The following is a 17774-nucleotide window of genomic DNA, read 5'->3' as shown; positions in this document are numbered from 1 at the left end:
AAAATGGCCGATTTGTTCATGTTAATCAAAGACCCCGTCCCCCTACAATACCTATTCAAAATCTCCATTGCCCGGTCTATATCGCTTTCGCATGACACCAGTACTGTGGTGTCATCGGCGTACTGGAGCACTTTGATCGGCTTCCCCATACCCCCTGGAGCCTGCACCCCAACAAAAGCCCTATCTTCCCTCAGCATCACTGCCAATGGCTCAATAAACAAAATGTACAAAAGTGGCGACAGAGGGCACCCCTGCCTAACCCCCCTACCCTGCACTACTGGACCACTCAGTTTCCCATTTAATTTTACCCTACTAAAAACCCCCCGATACAAAGTCTTAACCCATGAAATAAAGCCCTCCCCAAAATTCATCCTTCCTAAAACCTGAAACAAAAACCCATGATCTACCCTATCGAAAGCCTTCTGCTGGTCCAAACTCAAAACCCCAACCCCTACCCCCCTACTCTGTGCCCAACTCAAAATATCCCTGACCACAAATAAATTTTGGATCCCTGACCTACCTGGAACCGCACATGTCTGGTCTCCAGAGACCACCTCCCCTATCACCTCACTAGCCCTGTCGACCAGTACCCTCGCATCCACGCATAGCAGCGTGACAGGCCGCCAATTCCCCAACTCCCTTTTGTCTCCTTTCTTATGAATCAAATGAATAATTCCCTCCCTCATAGAAAATGGTAATAAACCAACCCTCCCAACTTCATTGTACACCTCAACTAAATCCTCCCCCATAATGTCCAAAAAACAAACATATAATTCTTTTGGGATGCCATCCCTCCCTGGAGCCTTGTCTCCCTTCATCCCAAACAGGGCCCTCCTTACCTCTTCCTTTGAGAGTGCCCTCCCCAAAGCCTCCTGCTTCCCCTCCCCCACTCTCCTCCACAACTGCTCCACCATTCTGTCTCCATCTTCCACATCCCTATCAGCCTCCCTAAATAAATGAGAGTAATACCTGACAGCAGCATCCAACTTGTCCTGCTGCTCCGTCACCTCCCCCCCCTGCTCTGTCAGCAAGACCTCCATCGCTGCTGCCGCCTGCCTCTCCTTTGCCTTCCGAAAGAAGAAGGCTGTCACCTTCTCGTCCTTCTCCCTCCTCTCCACCCCGGCCATGAACAAAACCCTCCTCGCCCTCTCAACATAATACTCTTTAATTTCCGACTTGATTCTACTTACCTCCTCCCATACTACCACACCTCCTCTGTTGGCAACCCCAGCCCAATACTGCAGGTCCCTCTGCAGCTGCCAAACCCTCTCCCTCTCCTCCCTCCTCTTCGCCCTCCCATACCCTTGACAGAACTCCCTAACTCTCTCCTTCACTACCTCCCACCAATCCAGGATTGACTCAAAGCGACATTTAAAAACCTGCCAGCCCAAATAAAACTCCCTAAATTGCTCAACAAAAATCTTATCCTTTAAAAATCCATTATTAAATTTCCAAATTCCCTCCCCCCGAGGCTCCTCCCTCCTTCCCAAAGAAAATTTAATCATCTGATGATCTGACGACCAACTCGGTGTCACCTGGAACTTATGAACTGATTCCCCCTGAGAAACAAAGAAATAATCCAGCCGCCTATTTATACCCCTTGTATTGCTCCAGGTATATCCTGGCCCTTGAAACCCACCCTCCTTAAACACATCCACCAAATTAAACTTAACCAATAACTCTTTTAAAAAAACAGCAGAACAATCTCTCCTGCCCCCAACCACTCCCTCATCCAATGAACAATTAAAATCCCCCCCTAACACCACACACCTGTTCGTCATTAACAGAACTGGCAGAAAATCTCTCCGTTATATTGCACGGAGAATAAACATTTAAAAACCTAAACTTTTTACCCCCCCAAATAACATCGACACACAAGAGCCTGCCGGGTACAATAGATACAAATTCCTCAATAAAAATCCCTCCCTCTTTAAACAAAATACCTAAACCATCAGCAAACACATTCCCAACACTCCAAACAGAAATCCCTAAATTCCACTCTTTAACTAAAGATATTACCTCCTTCCCTCCCGCCAAATGGCACTCTTGTAAAAAACAAACAGAAAAGGGCACAGAACGCAAAGAATAAAAGAGAGCTTGCCTCTTACCCCGGTCTTTAAGTCCCCTTGTGTTCAAAGAAATAAAAATCTTATCTGCCATGACCAAACCAAAATTGCAACACAGGCCTCACTCACTGCAGGCCCAAACTTTGGGCAAAAGCCTCAGTCCCCTTTAACAAAGTGGCGTCATCGGGAGTATCCATGAGCTCCCCCTCCTCAGCCCAGTCCAGAGACTTGCCCTTCTTCTTGGCGGCCTTCCTAGCCACCACCCCGGCCTTCTCCACCACCTGCTTCCTCTTGGCCCCACGTATCTCCACCTCTTCCTCCATACTGCACACAGAGCCCTCACTGTCCTCATCGGCAGTGAGTATGTCCTCCAGGTCAGTGTCCTGCACCACACTGACCTCCCTGGAGGTACCTGCCACCACCGACCCAGACGGCTCGCTCTGCTCCGTATCACCTCCCTGCTCCCGCTGCACCTCCTCAGGCTTCCCCTCCACTACAGGCCCTGTTGCTGGTTCCGGCTCAGCTCCCCCGGCCTCCTTTTCCTTCTGCGTCTCCGCCGCTGGCTGCACCTCCACCCTCTCGGCCTCCTGCTGCTCCTGCGCTGGTGGCCCTGGCCTCGGCTCGGCTCTCTCAGAACCACCTGCTGCCTCGGCGTAGGTACGACGCCTCTCCGGACAGGTGCGCATGAAATGCTCCTTCGACCCGCAGAGATTACACACCTTTGGGTCCCGGCATTCGACCGCCATTTGCCCCCTCCTCCCGCAATTGTGGCACACGACCGTCTCGCACTCCTGGTCCGTGTGCCCCACCTCCATACACCTCCTACAGAACGGGGGCTGCCTGGAGTACATGAGGTGCCCCCTTACCCCATCTATGTTGCACAGGGCCGGCGGATGGAAATACCCCTCATACCCGTGCTCATACTCTTTCAGAAGCACCTCATATACTCGCTGCCCGTTCCAGAAGCCGTAGGAGTCCCTGCGCAGCCTTGGTCCGTCCACCTCCCTGGAATACCGCTCAAGGAACCTCGTCACGTTCTCGTCAGGAAGGTTCATGTCATACATGTTTATGACGATGACCCTGTGGTTCCTCCGCTCTAGAGACTCTATCTCGAAGGGGCCCAGATCTTCCATAGCCTTGCATCGACAGTGGAACTCTTGGAACAACCAGGGTGTTCGGAAGGCGAGGTCAAAATACTTCTCCCGTCCATTTCGCTGAATGCCCAGCACCTCCTTCTCAGTCAGAGAAAATTTCCCCAATACAAAGCTCTTGATGAACACCTCTCTCTGGGGCATAGCTCCAGCACTCCCCGTCCACTTTGCTCGCACAGTATTCCGCACCACTTTCCAAACTCCAGCCATCTTCAAAATTATCTCTGCTTTGCTCAGAATCTTGATCTTAGCCAAAAGGCCGAGAAGCGATAACCACAAACTGGCCCCTGCCGACGGTGCCCTCCCGGTGCCCCCGGACCGCGCTCGGGGCAGATGCCACCTGGCCCAGGGGCCGGCCCCCCTCCCCGCCTTCCCAAGAACCCTGCGCACGCACTGACTGGCCGGTCGGCGAGCTACCGTAACGACCGGACTCAGCTTGCTCCTCCCACCAAGATCCACTGTCCTCTGCCGGCAGGCACAGCCGCCAAAAAACACTCAACACATACCGAGTACACTATTACGTACTTACTACCGAGTTACTTACTGAATAGCTGCTCTCTAGGCAGCGACCTAAGCTATTTAGTGAGCGGGGCATCGATCGCACGCGGCAAGCTGGCAATAAGTCAGAAACGAGCAAGTCGGCTCGGCTCATCGGTGACTCGCAAGCAACCCGCATACCTGTCGCACATTGCCGTCTGTCCTTAAACCGTTCGAAGCTGCCCCGTCCTGTGGACGGAGCATCCAAAAATAGCACAAACTCAGGTGCGTTCCTCTCCACGGAAATCTTTAGTAAAAGGCGAAAGATTTGTGCGTGCTGAAGAGAAACCCGAGCGAAATGTGACCTTTCAGCGCACCAGGCGCCTCCGGCCCCCTTCCCAGCCACTCCCACTGACCCGGGGTTGCCACTGCCGCCAGCCGGCCGGACAGACAGACAATCCGAGAGGGAAGGTGGGAAAAGCGAGACAGCGCAATAACAACAAACAGTTACGTCCCGCACAGAAAACTACATCATTTTGCTAAAAAACAGAGGCAAGCACACTTACAACAAGGGCACATATTCACCCTATTTACAACACAATTTACATACATACATACAAACAAACAAACAAACACCAAAAAAAGGGGGGAAGAACAGGGCAACCCACCCACCTCATAAACGACAACAAAACACAACCTTTCTTTGCACAAAACTTGGAGAGGCGCACTGTTCCTGCACGCACTGCAATAACGGGTCGATGCTTGAAGCGGACGGAGCAAGCTCCTTCTCCGACTCCCTGTGCCAAAAATCCGTTTAATATATAGTCCCCTGATTGGGGACGTATCAGATATTAAACTGATAAGAATAGATTTTTTGTTTTTAAAGGTTTTTATTGTATCAATACATTTAAAAATTACAATACATTATTTTTGCAAGGGCAAGTCATTACAGGAATAAATAACAAATCTTAAATAACAAAATCACAAAATTACATTCCAGTAAAATCATATACAGAAATACAATAAAAGGTATGTAATTTTATTAAAATTCCCACCATGACCCCTTACCCTTCCCTTTTTTTATTGATAAAACCACACAAAACTGTTTAAAATAACCAACAAGATCCTTAAAAAAGATGACCTTTGTACCGGGCAGCACACAGTGCGGGCCGACCAGATGGCCTGTTTAAAGCAGTTTATTGCCAGCCACAGGCACCTCCACTTGCGTGTCCATTCCCCTGCCCACACCATAGAGTACAGTCTGGCACTGCAGGGTCCTTCCCGCTCCCAGCAGCAGCTGGATCAGGGGCCCGCACTGTGTCCAGAGGGTCCTTGCCACCGGGCAGTCCCACAGGCAGTGGCGGACCGACTCTTCCTCTCCACACCTGGGCCAAGGGCACTTTGCAGTCCTGGCCAGTCTCCGGGCATGCAGCACTCCTTGGACCGGGAGGACCCCATGCGCCGCCAGCCAGGCCAGGGGCCTCTGCGACCAAAACATACACAATGTCGATTTGCTCCAGCCCTGATTTGCAATCTCACTCAGAGTTTTTCATGAAACTTGAGAGCCCTGATATAGAGAGAGAACAGCAAGGGCCCAAGCACAGATCCTTGTGGTACTCTGTATCTAACCCTGGATTGATTAGAGGAGTCATTGTTAAAGTGCACAAATTGATATTGGTCCGATAGATATGATCTAAACAAAGAGAGAGCCTGTCCACGGAGGCCTACAAGTAGAGATGCAGCCACTGTCAGAAGTGAGGAGTAGGTCATTGAGTACTTTTACCAGGGCTGTTTCAGTGCTGTGGAAATTTTCTGACATCAACGTTGAGCCACAATGATGAGTTTTGATACAATTTAGTATTCCAGACATGGACTGTGTTCCTTGTTGCAGTCCCAAAATCCATGTATCTGTTCGGCTTTAAACTGGGGACCTTTAGCGTGAGAAGCTAACATTATAAGCACAACACAACTGAAACCGCATTTCAGCAAGATATTGCAAAGTAATTGCTTTGAATGCTAAGTCATGAAATTTTTTTCTGTGGAAGCACGTTTTCCAGCCCAAATAATTCCGGTATTAAGCTTGATGTGACGTTTCTGCAGTGTCGTGGTTATGTTTGTCAAGAACGAGAAAAGTCCTCGGTTTGAAATGAAGCAGAAACAACTTTTTCCACTGTAAACACTGCCAAAGCACATTGCGATGAACAAGGATTTGTGGGTGTGGATGACGTCAATTTATGGATTAACAAGACGGTTCTTCGGGCGTAATGTACTCAGGCTAATTGTCAGGAGATAGATGGGTTGGTTCACGTAGAGACTAATGTTTAAAATTTTCTGACATTAACCGTGAGCCACAGTGATGAGTTTTTAAGCAATTTGATATCCAGGCATGTGCTGAGTTCCACGTTGCAATCCCAAAAGCCAAGTATCTGCTTGTGAGGCTAACGGGATAAACAGTACACAACCAAAACCAAATGCCAGCAAGGTTTCATACGATTTGCTTTTAATACTAAATTATGAAAATTGCAACAAAAAAAATAGTGTTGAAGCACGTTTCCCTGCTAGCTAGTGGCTATCATGTTTGCCAAGAACGCTAAAGGTTCTCGGTTCAAAACCGAGCAGAAACAGCTTTCACATTGGCCAAGCACACTTGAGATAACTAAGGATTCATGGGTCAAGTGATCTTTTGGATTAACAACGTAGCTCTTCTGGCATAAATTACTCGGGCTAATTGTCAGGAGATAGGTTCAAGTACAGATCGATGTTTAAAACTGGGGACCTTTTGCGTGAGAAGCTCACGTTATAAGCACGACACAACCGAAACCGCATGGCAGCAAGATAGCATTCAAAGTAATTCATATAAGTCATGAAAATTGCACAATCTTTTTGTGTTGAAGCACGTTTTCCTGCCAAAATAACTCCGGTATTGAGCTTGATGTGACGTTTCTGCAGTGTAGTGGCTATCATGTTTGTCAAGAACGCTAAAGGTTCTTGGTTCAAAACCGAGCAGAAACAGCTTTTTCCACTGTTAGCACTGCCAAAGCACATTGCGATGAACAAGGATTTGTGGGTGTGGGTGACTTCAATTCATGGATTAACAAGATGGTTCTTTGGGCATAATGTACTCAGGCTAATTGTCAGATCATAGATAGATTCCAGTAGAGACCAATGTTTGAACTTTTCTGATGTCAATGTTGAGCCACAGAGAGATGTTTTACGCAATTTGATACTCCAGACATGCGCTGTGTTCCTCCTTGCAAACTCAAAAGCCATGTTTCTGCCCAGTTTGTAAGCAGGGACCTCTCATGTGTGAGGCTAATGTGATAACCACTACGCAACCGAAACCACATGGCAGCAAGGTATCATACTAACTGCTTTTAATACTAAGTCATGAAAATTGCACAATCTTTTTGTGTTGAAGCACGTTTTCCTGCAAAATGAATTCTCAGATAATGAGTTTGATGTGTAGTTTCTGCAGGCTAGTGGCTGTCATGTTTGCCAAGAACGACAAAAGTCCTCGGTTTGAAATGAAGCAGAAACAGCTTTTTCCACTGTAAACACTGCCAAAGCACATTGCGATGAACAAGGATTTGTGGGTGTGGGTGACGTCAATTTATGGATTAACAAGATGGTTCTTCGGGCATAATGTACTCAGGCTAATTGTCAGGAGATAGATGGGTTGGTTCACGTAGAGACTAATGTTTGAAATTTTCTGACATTAACCGTGAGCCACAGTGATTAGTTTTTTTTAGCTATTTGATATCCAGACATGTGCTGAGTTCCACGTTGCGATCCCAAAAGCCAAGTATCTGCTTGTGAGGCTAACGCGATAAACACTACACAACCGAAACCGCATGCCAGCAAGGTTTCATACGAATTGCTTTTAATACTAAGTTATGAAAATTGCAACAAAAAAAAATTGTGTTGAAGCACGTTTCCCTGCAAGCTAGTGGCTATCATGTTTGCCAAGAACGCTAAAGGTTCTTGGTTCAAAACCGAGCAGAAACAGCTTTCACATTGGCCAAGCACACTTGAGATAACTAAGGATTCATGGGTCAAGTGATCTTTTGGATTAACAACGTAGCTCTTCTGGCATAAATTACTCGGGCTAATTGTCAGGAGATAGGTTCAAGTGCAGATCGATGTTTGAACTTTTCTGATATCGACGTTGAGCCACAGAGAGAAGTTTTACGCAATTGATATTCCAGACATGGACTGTGTTGCTTGGTGCAGTCCCAAATTCCATGTTTCTGCTTGGCTTTAAACTGGGGACCTTTTGCGTGAGAAGCTCACGTTATAAGCACGACACAACCGAAACCGCATGGCAGCAAAATATATTAATTGCTTTGAATGCTCAGTCATGAAAATTGCACAATTTCTTTGTGTTGAAGCATGTTTTCCTGCCAAAATAACTCCGGTATTGAGCTTGATGTGACGTTTCTACAGTGTAGTGGCTATCATGTTTGTCAAGAACGCTAAAGGTTCTTGGTTCAAAACCGAGCAGAAACAGCTTTTTTCCACTGTTAGCACTGCCAAAGCACATTGCGATGAACAAGGATTTGTGGGTGTGGGTGACTTCAATTCATGGATTAACAAGATGGTTCTTTGGGCATAATGTACTCAGGCTAATTGTCAGATCATAGATAGATTCCAGTAGAGACCAATGTTTGAACTTTTCTGATGTCAATCTTGAGCCTCAGAGAGACATTTTACGCAATTTGATACTCCAGACATGCGCTGTGTTCCTCGTTGCAAACTCAAAAGCCATGTTTCTGCCCAGTTTGTAAGCAGGGACCTGTCGCGTGTGAGGCTAATGTGATAACCACTACACAACCAAAACCACATGGCAGCAAGGTATCATACTAACTGCTTTTAATACTAAGTCATGAAAATTGCACAATCTTTTTGTGTTGAAGCACGTTTTCCTACAAAATGAAATCTCAGATAATGAGTTTGATGTGTAGTTTCTGCAGGCTAGTGGCTGTCATGTTGGCCAAGAACTACAAAAGTCCTCGGTTTGAAATGAAGCAGAAACAGCTTTTTCCACTGTAAACACTGCCAAAGCACATTGCGATGAACAAGGATTTGTGGGTGTGGGTGACGTCAATTTATGGATTAACAAGATGGTTCTTCGGGCATAATGTACTCAGGCTAATTGTCAGGAGATAGATGGGTTGGTTCACGTAGAGACTAATGTTTGAAATTTTCTGACATTAACCGTGAGCCACAGTGATGAGTTTTTTTAGCAATCTGATATCCAGACATGTGCTGAGTTCCACGTTGCGATCCCAAAAGCCAAGTATCTGCTTGTGAGGCTAACGCGATAAACACTACACAACCGAAACCGCATGCCAGCAAGGTTTCATATGAATTGCTTTTAATACTAAGTTATGAAAATTGCAACAAAAAAAAATTGTGTTGAAGCACGTTTCCCTGCAAGCTAGTGGCTATCATGTTTGCCAAGAACGCTAAAGGTTCTCGGTTCAAAACCGAGCAGAAACAGCTTTCACATTGGCCAAGCACACTTGAGATAACTAAGGATTCTTGGGTCAAGTGATCTTTTGGATTAACAACGTAGCTCTTCTGGCATAAATTACTCGGGCTAATTGTCAGGAGATAGGTTCAAGTACAGATCGATGTTTGAACTTTTCTGATATCGACGTTGAGCCACAGAGAGAAGTTTTACGCAATTGATATTCCAGACATGGACTGTGTCCCAAATTCCATGTTTCTGCTTGGCTTTAAACTGGGGACCTTTTGCTTGAGAAGCTCACGTTATAAGCACGACACAACCGAAACCGCATGGCAGCAAGATAGCATTCAAAGTAATTCATATAAGTCATGAAAATTGCACAATCTTTTTGTGTTGAAGCACGTTTTCCTGCCAAAATAACTCCGGTATTGAGCTTGATGTGAAGTTTTTGCAGTGTAGTGGCTATCATGTTTGCCAAGAACGCCTTGGTTTGAGACAGAGCAGAAACAGCTTTTTCACTATAAGCACTGCTTTAGCACACCTGCGATGAACAAGGATTTGTGGGTGTGCGTGACATGAATTTATGGATTTAGAAGATGGTTCTTCTGGCATAATGTTCTCAGGATAATTGTCAGATTCATAGATAGGTTCAGGTAGAGACCAATGTTTGAAATTTTTTTACATCAACGTTGAGCCACAGAGAGAAATTTTATGCAATTTGATATTCCAGACATGCGCTTTGTTTCTCGTTGCAATCCCAAAAGCCATGTTTCTGCCCAGTTTGGGGACCTTTGTCTTTTGAGGCTAATGTAATAAGCACAATACACAAGGAACCATATGCCAGCAAGATATAATAATAATTTATTTTAATACTTAGTTACAAAAAGTGCCCATTCTTTTTACATGTTTTCCTGCAAAAGGAAATCTCAGATAATGAGCTTGATGTGTAGTTTCTGCAGTGTCGTGCCTAAAACTTATATTTGTGGCTCAACGTTGATATCTGAAAGGTTTGAACTTATCTCCAGACAATTAGTCTTTGTACTTCATGCTAGAAGAATTTGTTAATCCATAAATTCATGTCACCCACACCCACAAATCCTGGTTCATCACAAGTGTGCTTTGGTAGTTCTTGCTCAACTTTAAACTGAGGACCTTTTGTTTTCTTGGGAAACGTGATAGCCACTCCACTGCAGAAACTACACATCAAACTCAGGATCTGAGATTTCCTTTTGCCGCTGTCAGGGTTTCCCAACTCATTTTCCAGCCAGTACCTTTTTTTGGCTCACGTGTGCAGATTGCTGCCTTGGTTAATTGGTAACCAGGTGCAGTCTAATTACCAAACCAGTTATCCATTATTGGTAGGCAGGGCCTACTCTATTTAAGCCTCATTTTCCCTCCATTCTGGGTTTGTGTGTTTCATTTTGCTTCAGACACTGAGCCAATGCCCAGCAGCACAGATATTTTAAAAGACATTCAGCATTTCTCTTGTTTTAGGATAAAGATTAGGATTTTGTCTGATTATGCCCTGTTCAGGTTCTCTTCCTAAGCTGTGTTACTCTGTATTCAGGTGGCTCTATCAATTTTCTCGAATATCCTCTCTCCTTCTAAAGCTCTCCACTTATTCTATAGAAACTGTGTTTGGAAGTGCCTAAGTCTAAATGGACTCTTACCATTTTCCCTTTCTCCTCTTGTGGTTCCCCTAGATTCTATTGGTGGTTATCAAATGTCCTGTGGTTAACTGTGAAGGTTCCCTTTTCGGTTGTGTCTGTTCCTCCATCCCCACTCCCTTATAGCAGGAAAACATGCTTCAACACAAAATCATTGTGCAATTTTCAGAACTTTTAATTAAATGCAACTAATATGATGCCTTGCTGCCATGTGGTTTCAAAAGTATCATGGTTATCGCATTTGCCTCACACGAGACTGGTCCCCAGTTAGTAGAATTTTAATCATAGGTGCATTTTAACATTGAGAGACAGAATATCACAAAATAATCCACAATAACAACATCATACTTTTCAAAAATGTATTACCGTATTTTTGCATGAAATAAATATTTGATCCCCTACCAATCAGCAATAATTCTGGCTCCCACAGACCAGTTAGTTTTCCATTAAGAAGCACTCCTAATCTCAACTCATTACCCAAAACACCTGTGTCAACTCGCTACATCGTTATGTTGCTGTATAAAAGACACCTGTCCACACAATCAGATTCCAACGTTTCCACCATGGCCAAGACAAAGGAGCTGTCTAAGGACATCAGGAACAAAATTGTAGACCTGCAGAAGGCTGGGATGGGCTACAAGAAAATAACTTCTCACCAAGCTGCTTGTTTAACAACTGTTGGAGCAATTATTAGAAAATGGAAGAAACACAAACTCACCGCCAATCTCCCTCGGTCTGGGGCTCCACGCAAGATCTCGCCTCGTGGGATATCAATGATCATGAGAGAGGTCAGGGATCAGCCCAGTACTACACAGGAGGAGCTTGTTAATGACCTGAAGGCAGTTGGGACCACAGTCATGAAGAGAACCGTCAGTAACACACTACACTGTGAAGGATTAAAATCCTGCTGCGCGCGCAAGGTTCCTCTGCTGAAGAAGGCACATGTACAGGCCCATCTGAAGTTTGCCAAAGAACACCTGGATGATCCAGAGGAGGCTTGGGAGAAGGTGATGTGGTCAGATGAGACCAAAATAGAGCTATTTGGCATCAACTCGACTCGCCGTGTTTGGAGGAAGAGAAATGCTGAGTACAACCCCAAGAACACCATCCCCACTGTGAAGCATGGAGGTGGAAACCTTATGCTTTGGGGGTGTTTCTCAGCTAAGGGGACAGGACGACTTCACCGTATCGAGGGGAGGATGAATGGGGCCATGTACCAGGAAATTTTGGGCAACAACCTCCTTCCCTCAGTGAGAGCACTGAAAATGGGTTGTGGATGGGTCTTCCAACGTGACAATGACCCAAAACATACGGCCAAGGCAACAAAGGAGTGGCTCAAAAAGAAGCATGTTAAGGTCCTGGAGTGGCCTAGCCAGTCTCCAGACCTAAATCCCATCAAATCTGTGGAGGGAGCTGAAGCTTTGAGTTGCCAAGCGACAGCCTCGGAACCTTAACCTTAAGGATTTGGAGAGGATCTGCAAAGAGCAAAGACCAAAATCCCTCCCCAAGATCTGTGCAAACCTGATGAAAAACTACAACAAACGTCTGACCTCTGTGCTTGCCAACAAAGGTTTCTCCACCAAGTATTAAGTCCTATTGTTCTATGGATCAAATACTTATTTCATATGAAATTTATAAAATGTATATGTTATTGTGGTTTATTTTGTGATATTCTGTCTCTCTATGTTAAAATGTACCTATGATTAAAATTCTACACAGTTCCATTCTTTGTAAGTGGGCAAACCTACAAAATCAGCAAGGGATCAAATAATTATTGCTCCCATTGTATGTATTAATTTGAGATTCAATGGTGAGAGTGTGGTAATTTATAAATGTGCATATTACTTTATATTCAAAGTTGGAGAAGTTGCAGTCCACATGCAGGAAATGCATTTACTCATGAAGTTGTTTCTCAGCTGGTTCCTTTTGCTGTTCAGAATGACACTGCTCTTTGTCACTGTCGATACCTGATGAGTTGTTTTGCTTCTTCCACAAGGCATACAGCACCTGAAGTCCAGTCATTCGTGCCATTTTCAGTAATGAAGAAGTGACTAAGCCTATGCTCCACTGTGTAATTATCAAGCTTTACAGTAGGCGGTCTTGCTCAGGGCATCGCCCCTCCCCTGCCAGAGAATAATCATCACCCCGTGTCAATATGGATGAGATGGGTCAGAATTTGTGCTGAACAAAACTTGCATATGTGTTATGTACAACCCTGAGAACCCAGATGCAGACCAAGGGATATTCCAAAACATAGTTTTACAGTCCAAAGCCAAGAGATCACAAGACAACCAAGCCAAAATGAGATGCAAAAGGAAAGTTGAAAAAGCAATGAGGTCAAAATCCAGGAAATTAAAGGGCAAAGGTACATACGGGGTAGGCAATCAAAGTCGAAAAGGCATTTCATGCCCCATTAAAAGGAAAACATTTTAAAAATAAAGAATAATAAAAATTTAAAATGTTGGAGAAATAGTGGCCCGTTTGGTTGTACTTTGATGGAGGTGGAGCTGGTTTGTTTGGGCAAAGAGGGAGGTTTTTGGGGTTTCCTTGGGGTTGAGTGGAACTGTTCTTTTGGCTTGTTTCACGTGGCACGCTATTGCTGGGTGGGGAGTTTCTGGGGTGCTGCTTCAGTTGGATCTTAATCTTTTGCCCCTTTTTGATTTAGCCTTTTGCCAAGGTGTTATGGTGTCTTCAGAATTAGTGGTTGAGGAGTCTGACCCCTCCACCATGATGGGTGTGTCGGAGTCAGGCTCCTCCTTAACGGTGATAATTAAAGATTGAGTGGCTTTGGTGTTGGGTTCCGGAGTTTGTTCTGCAGGGAAGGTGTTGTATTGTGCTCAGTGTTTGAAGGGGTGGGAGTGGGCAAGCTTGCACAGCTTGGGCATGCCGTAATAAGCGTGATGGTGCTGGGGATGTGACATACCCCCCCGACTGCAGAGGGGTCGGGCTTGAGCTAGACCAGCCATTTCCTGGCCCCGGTCCAGACTCTGTCCTCATCCAGGACCCTCCAAGATCTGGATTTAACAATGCCGTACCTGCCTAACCACATCCTGCACAGCTTCATTATAAAACTGCAGTGACCACTTTGTTTTCCATATCAGACAGGGGCTCTACCTCAAAGCTGGGGGGATTTCTGGAGTGGGGTTAGTGGAAGCTTCCATCTGTTTGTTTGATTGGTGTAAGGGGGGAATTTGAAAAGTACAAGTATGACTGCTTAATTTCCATTTAGTACCCCCTTTGTTGTTGCTCCTCTCTCCAGCCACCTGGTTGGTTGTTTCCTCCCAACAGGCCCTGGGGTACCTGGAGGTCAGAGAGGGCCGCGGTCAGGCCACTGGTACACTCTCCTCGCTCCAGGTACAGCTGTTCCAGGGGGGTCCGTGAACTGTGAGCTTGCACCAGCTGTGGTCAAGCCACGTCCTGGGAACGAAACCTGTCAGGTTAGGAGGAAAAAACCAGGTGGTAAAAGAAGGGGCAAAGGAGCCAGGAAAGGGAGGGAAAAAAGAGAGAGAGAGAAGGGACACAAAGCTCTAAGAAGCCTCTCAGAAACAGCCTAAAACCCAACAGGTTGATTCGTGCTGAAGAGAAACCCGAGCGAAATAAGACTAAGAACAGATTTTGTTTGTTTTTAAAAGGTTTTATTGTATCAATACATTAAAAGGACAATCCATTTTCTTTGCATGGGCATGTCATACACAGGAATAAATAACAATTCATAAATAACAAGATTACATGACAATAAAATCATATATTTACATACAATAAAAGATTTGTAATTTTGTTAAAATTCCCACCATGACCATTTACCCTGACCTTTTTTTATTTGTAAAACAGTCCTCATCCTCAGGGTTAAAATCTTGCTCAAGAGCTTAAAATCAAAATTTAAAAGGGTGATCGGACGCCAATTCTTAATATCCAACCTGTCCTCTTTTTTAAAAATTAAAGTGACCACCCCCTCTCTAAAACTCTTGGGCAACATTTTAAGATTTTCAAATTCATTAGAAATATTTAAAAGGTCTGATTCCAATAAATACCAAAAAATTTTGTAGAATTCCCATGCTTTGCCTTTTTTAAAAGACTTACAACTGCATATTAGCTCTTCCCTCCCAATTCCTCCTTCCAAAATGCCTCTATCCTCCACCACCCCCTCTATAAAATTTAGCACCTCCCCCATCCTTTCCTCCTCTACCTCCTTTTCCCTAAATAAATTACCATAAAACTCCTCCACCACCCTCAGCATGCCATCGGTATCTGTATTTAAAACTCCATTCTCCCCCCTCAGACCCTTCATTAAAATACTTCTTGATAAAATCTTCTTAAAAAAATATCTCGAACATCTTTCTCCTTCCTCAATCTCCTTTTCTCTACTCCTAAAAATGATGCTTTGGCATTTCTTTTCTGTTAAAATCTCCATCTCTTTTTTCACCTCTTCATATTCTTTATCAAAAGCAAACCCCATATTTATTAAATTCCCATATCTATTTAATCTTTTTTGTAGTCCCACCCACACCCTCCTCTCCTTTGCTTTTTTCTCCCTCCCCTGTTTAATAAAAAAATCCCTTTACTTGTTTTTTTTACCCACTCCCACCACTCAGCCCGGGTCTCATAAAAACATTGGAGGGTCCGCCATTCTTCATATACTTCATTAAAGGCCATCACTACGGCCGGGTCCTCCAACAACCGGCAGTTCAGTTTCCATATTCCCCTGCCGACTGCTACACCTGACTTCACAGCCAGGGAGCAGCACAGCAGGGAATGGTCTGAGTAGAATACCGGGCTCAGAGATGATGCCAGACCAGCAAAACCCCTGGCAAAGAGGAAGTCAATCCTCGATGCTCGGGATCCATCACTCGTGCGCCAGGTAAAACCCTCCTGCCCCGGGTTAAGAGCAGAATAAATATCTGTGAGTTTAAAATCATTGATTAAATTCTTCAAATAAAAGGATGTCTTATCCATTTTAAAATCCTCCCCTACTCCCCTCCTCCCCGCCCTGTTTAAAACACAATTAAAATCCCCAAGCAATAGCAGAGGAGCTCGCCCTAAAAGATATGGAGGAAGCTCCTGAAGGAGCTCCCAGCGCTCCTGCTTCCCCTGGGGGCAATAAATATTTCAGAGGTTAAAAGTCATTTCATTAAAAGAGAGAGATACTGATAAAACTCTGCCTGTTCTCACCACTGTGCTCCCCTTCACCTCAATGTTTCTGTTCTTCACCAGCACTGCCACACCATCCGCCCGATTGGAGTGGGAGCCGCTCCAGAGAGACGGCCCCTGCTGCCATAGGTCCTCCCACATCCTGTAGGAGGAGCGATATGGCAGCCCACACTCCTGTAGGCAAATCACATCCGCTTGCACACTTTCCAAAGCACACAACACAGATCTTGCCCGCTTTAATGTCCTCACGCTGCATACATTAATGGTTGCCACCGTGAGGGGCATGTGCTGGGAAGCCATTGTGTCAAAATTAAAGATTAGGGGTAGAACAGGCAGAAGAAATTAAAACCACCACAAAGTTAAAAGAAATGCCATACTCACCATCACTTTAAAACCCCACTGCCACCTGCTGGTGACCCAGCAGATGACGATGGTTCAGTCTCGGAGATATAGGGGGCTTCCTCTTGCTTCTCCTCCTGCTCCTTCCTCATGGCCTCCCCCTCCTCCCGCTGCCTCTCCCGGGCGTCAGCCCTCGCCTGCTTGGCCCTGTTCGCGTAGGAATCAGGGCAATCTCTGAACAGGTGGTCTGAAGACCTGCAGAGATTGCACCTGATTCCATTCACGCACTCAGCCGCGAGGTGCCCCACCTCCCTGCACCTGTTACAAAAAATGACCTGGCAGGCCTCTGCCAGATGGCCATAGGCCCCACACTTCCTGCAGAGTTTTGGCTGGCCTTGGTAGAAGACCAGCCCCCTGTTCTCCCCCAGAACAATAAGGGAGGGCAGATGTCTTAACCCCCCATATCCATTCTTGTCCTCCACCAATTTTACCGGGACCTTCCAACTCCCAGTCCAAATCCCATCCACATCCATTATTTTCTGGGCTGGCCCCCTCACCAGGCAGTAGTTCCTTAGCCAGGCCACCAGGTCTTCCGACTCCACCGTCTCATTATACATCTTAAAAACGATGTATTTTACCGAGTCATCTGTGAGCCTCTCAATGTCGAACATTGAGAAGCTCTCCTTAATGTTTTCAATTGAGTTCAGGAAGGAACCCAACAGCTGAGGGGTGCGGAAGCTTACATCAAAGCCCCGACCCCTCGGGAGCACAACCAAACAGTTTATGTCTCCCGGCACAAACTTTAATGCTCCCATGAGCAGCTTCCTGGAGAAGTCCAAACGGGACATCTCCAGGAGCTTCCCTTCCTTCTCCTTCAGGGAGAAACGCACACAGCAGTGCCTCCGGGCGCCGACCCTAGCAGCCACCATCCCGGATACGCCACCACACAAATTTCACCACACTACAAACAATTCTACACAGACCTCCAACAAACCAAGAAACAAAGAAAAGCACGCCCAAAAAGGGCCTTACCCTCCCGGAGGACCCCCTCACTCCTCTCCGGTTGGGCTCTTAACACAACCTACACACACAAAAAAAAAGGACACAAGCAACACAGCAACAAAAAGGACAACTATTATTTACTTACTTTTTTTTGAGCACGACAAGACTCCTCTCCCACCAACCAACGATTCGACCGCCTATCTTAGCCAAAAGGCCGAGAAGCGATAACCGCAAACTGGCCCCTGCCGACGGCGCCCTCCCGGTGGCCCCGGACCGCGCTCGGGGCAGATGCCACCTGGCCCAGGGGCCGGCCCCCCTCCCCGCCTTCCCAAGAACCCTGCGCACGCACTGACTGGCCGGACTCAGCTTGCTCCTCCCACCAAGATACACTGTCCTCCACTGGCACGCACAGCCGCCAAAAACACTGGACACATACCAAGTACACTATTACGTA

At 45.9% G+C, this 17774-nt stretch overlaps 1 non-coding gene and 1 pseudogene across 1 annotated transcript; both read right to left on the bottom strand.

Annotated features, from left to right (window-relative positions):
- Positions 1-3934: 3934 nt before the first annotated feature.
- LOC133105747 (U5 spliceosomal RNA) lies at positions 3935-4051 on the bottom strand. The gene has a single exon (XR_009703940.1). It is a non-coding gene; the product is annotated as a U5 spliceosomal RNA (small nuclear RNA).
- A 360-nt stretch (positions 4052-4411) lies between these two features.
- Positions 4412-4584, bottom strand: LOC133106552 (U2 spliceosomal RNA; annotated as a pseudogene).
- Between the last annotated feature and the right edge of the window lie 13190 nt (positions 4585-17774).

Source organism: Conger conger, chromosome 12 (assembly GCF_963514075.1).
Source record: "Conger conger chromosome 12, fConCon1.1, whole genome shotgun sequence".
In the NCBI taxonomy this organism is placed as follows: Eukaryota; Metazoa; Chordata; class Actinopteri; order Anguilliformes; family Congridae; genus Conger; species Conger conger.
This window is presented reverse-complemented; position numbering and strand designations above follow the sequence as displayed.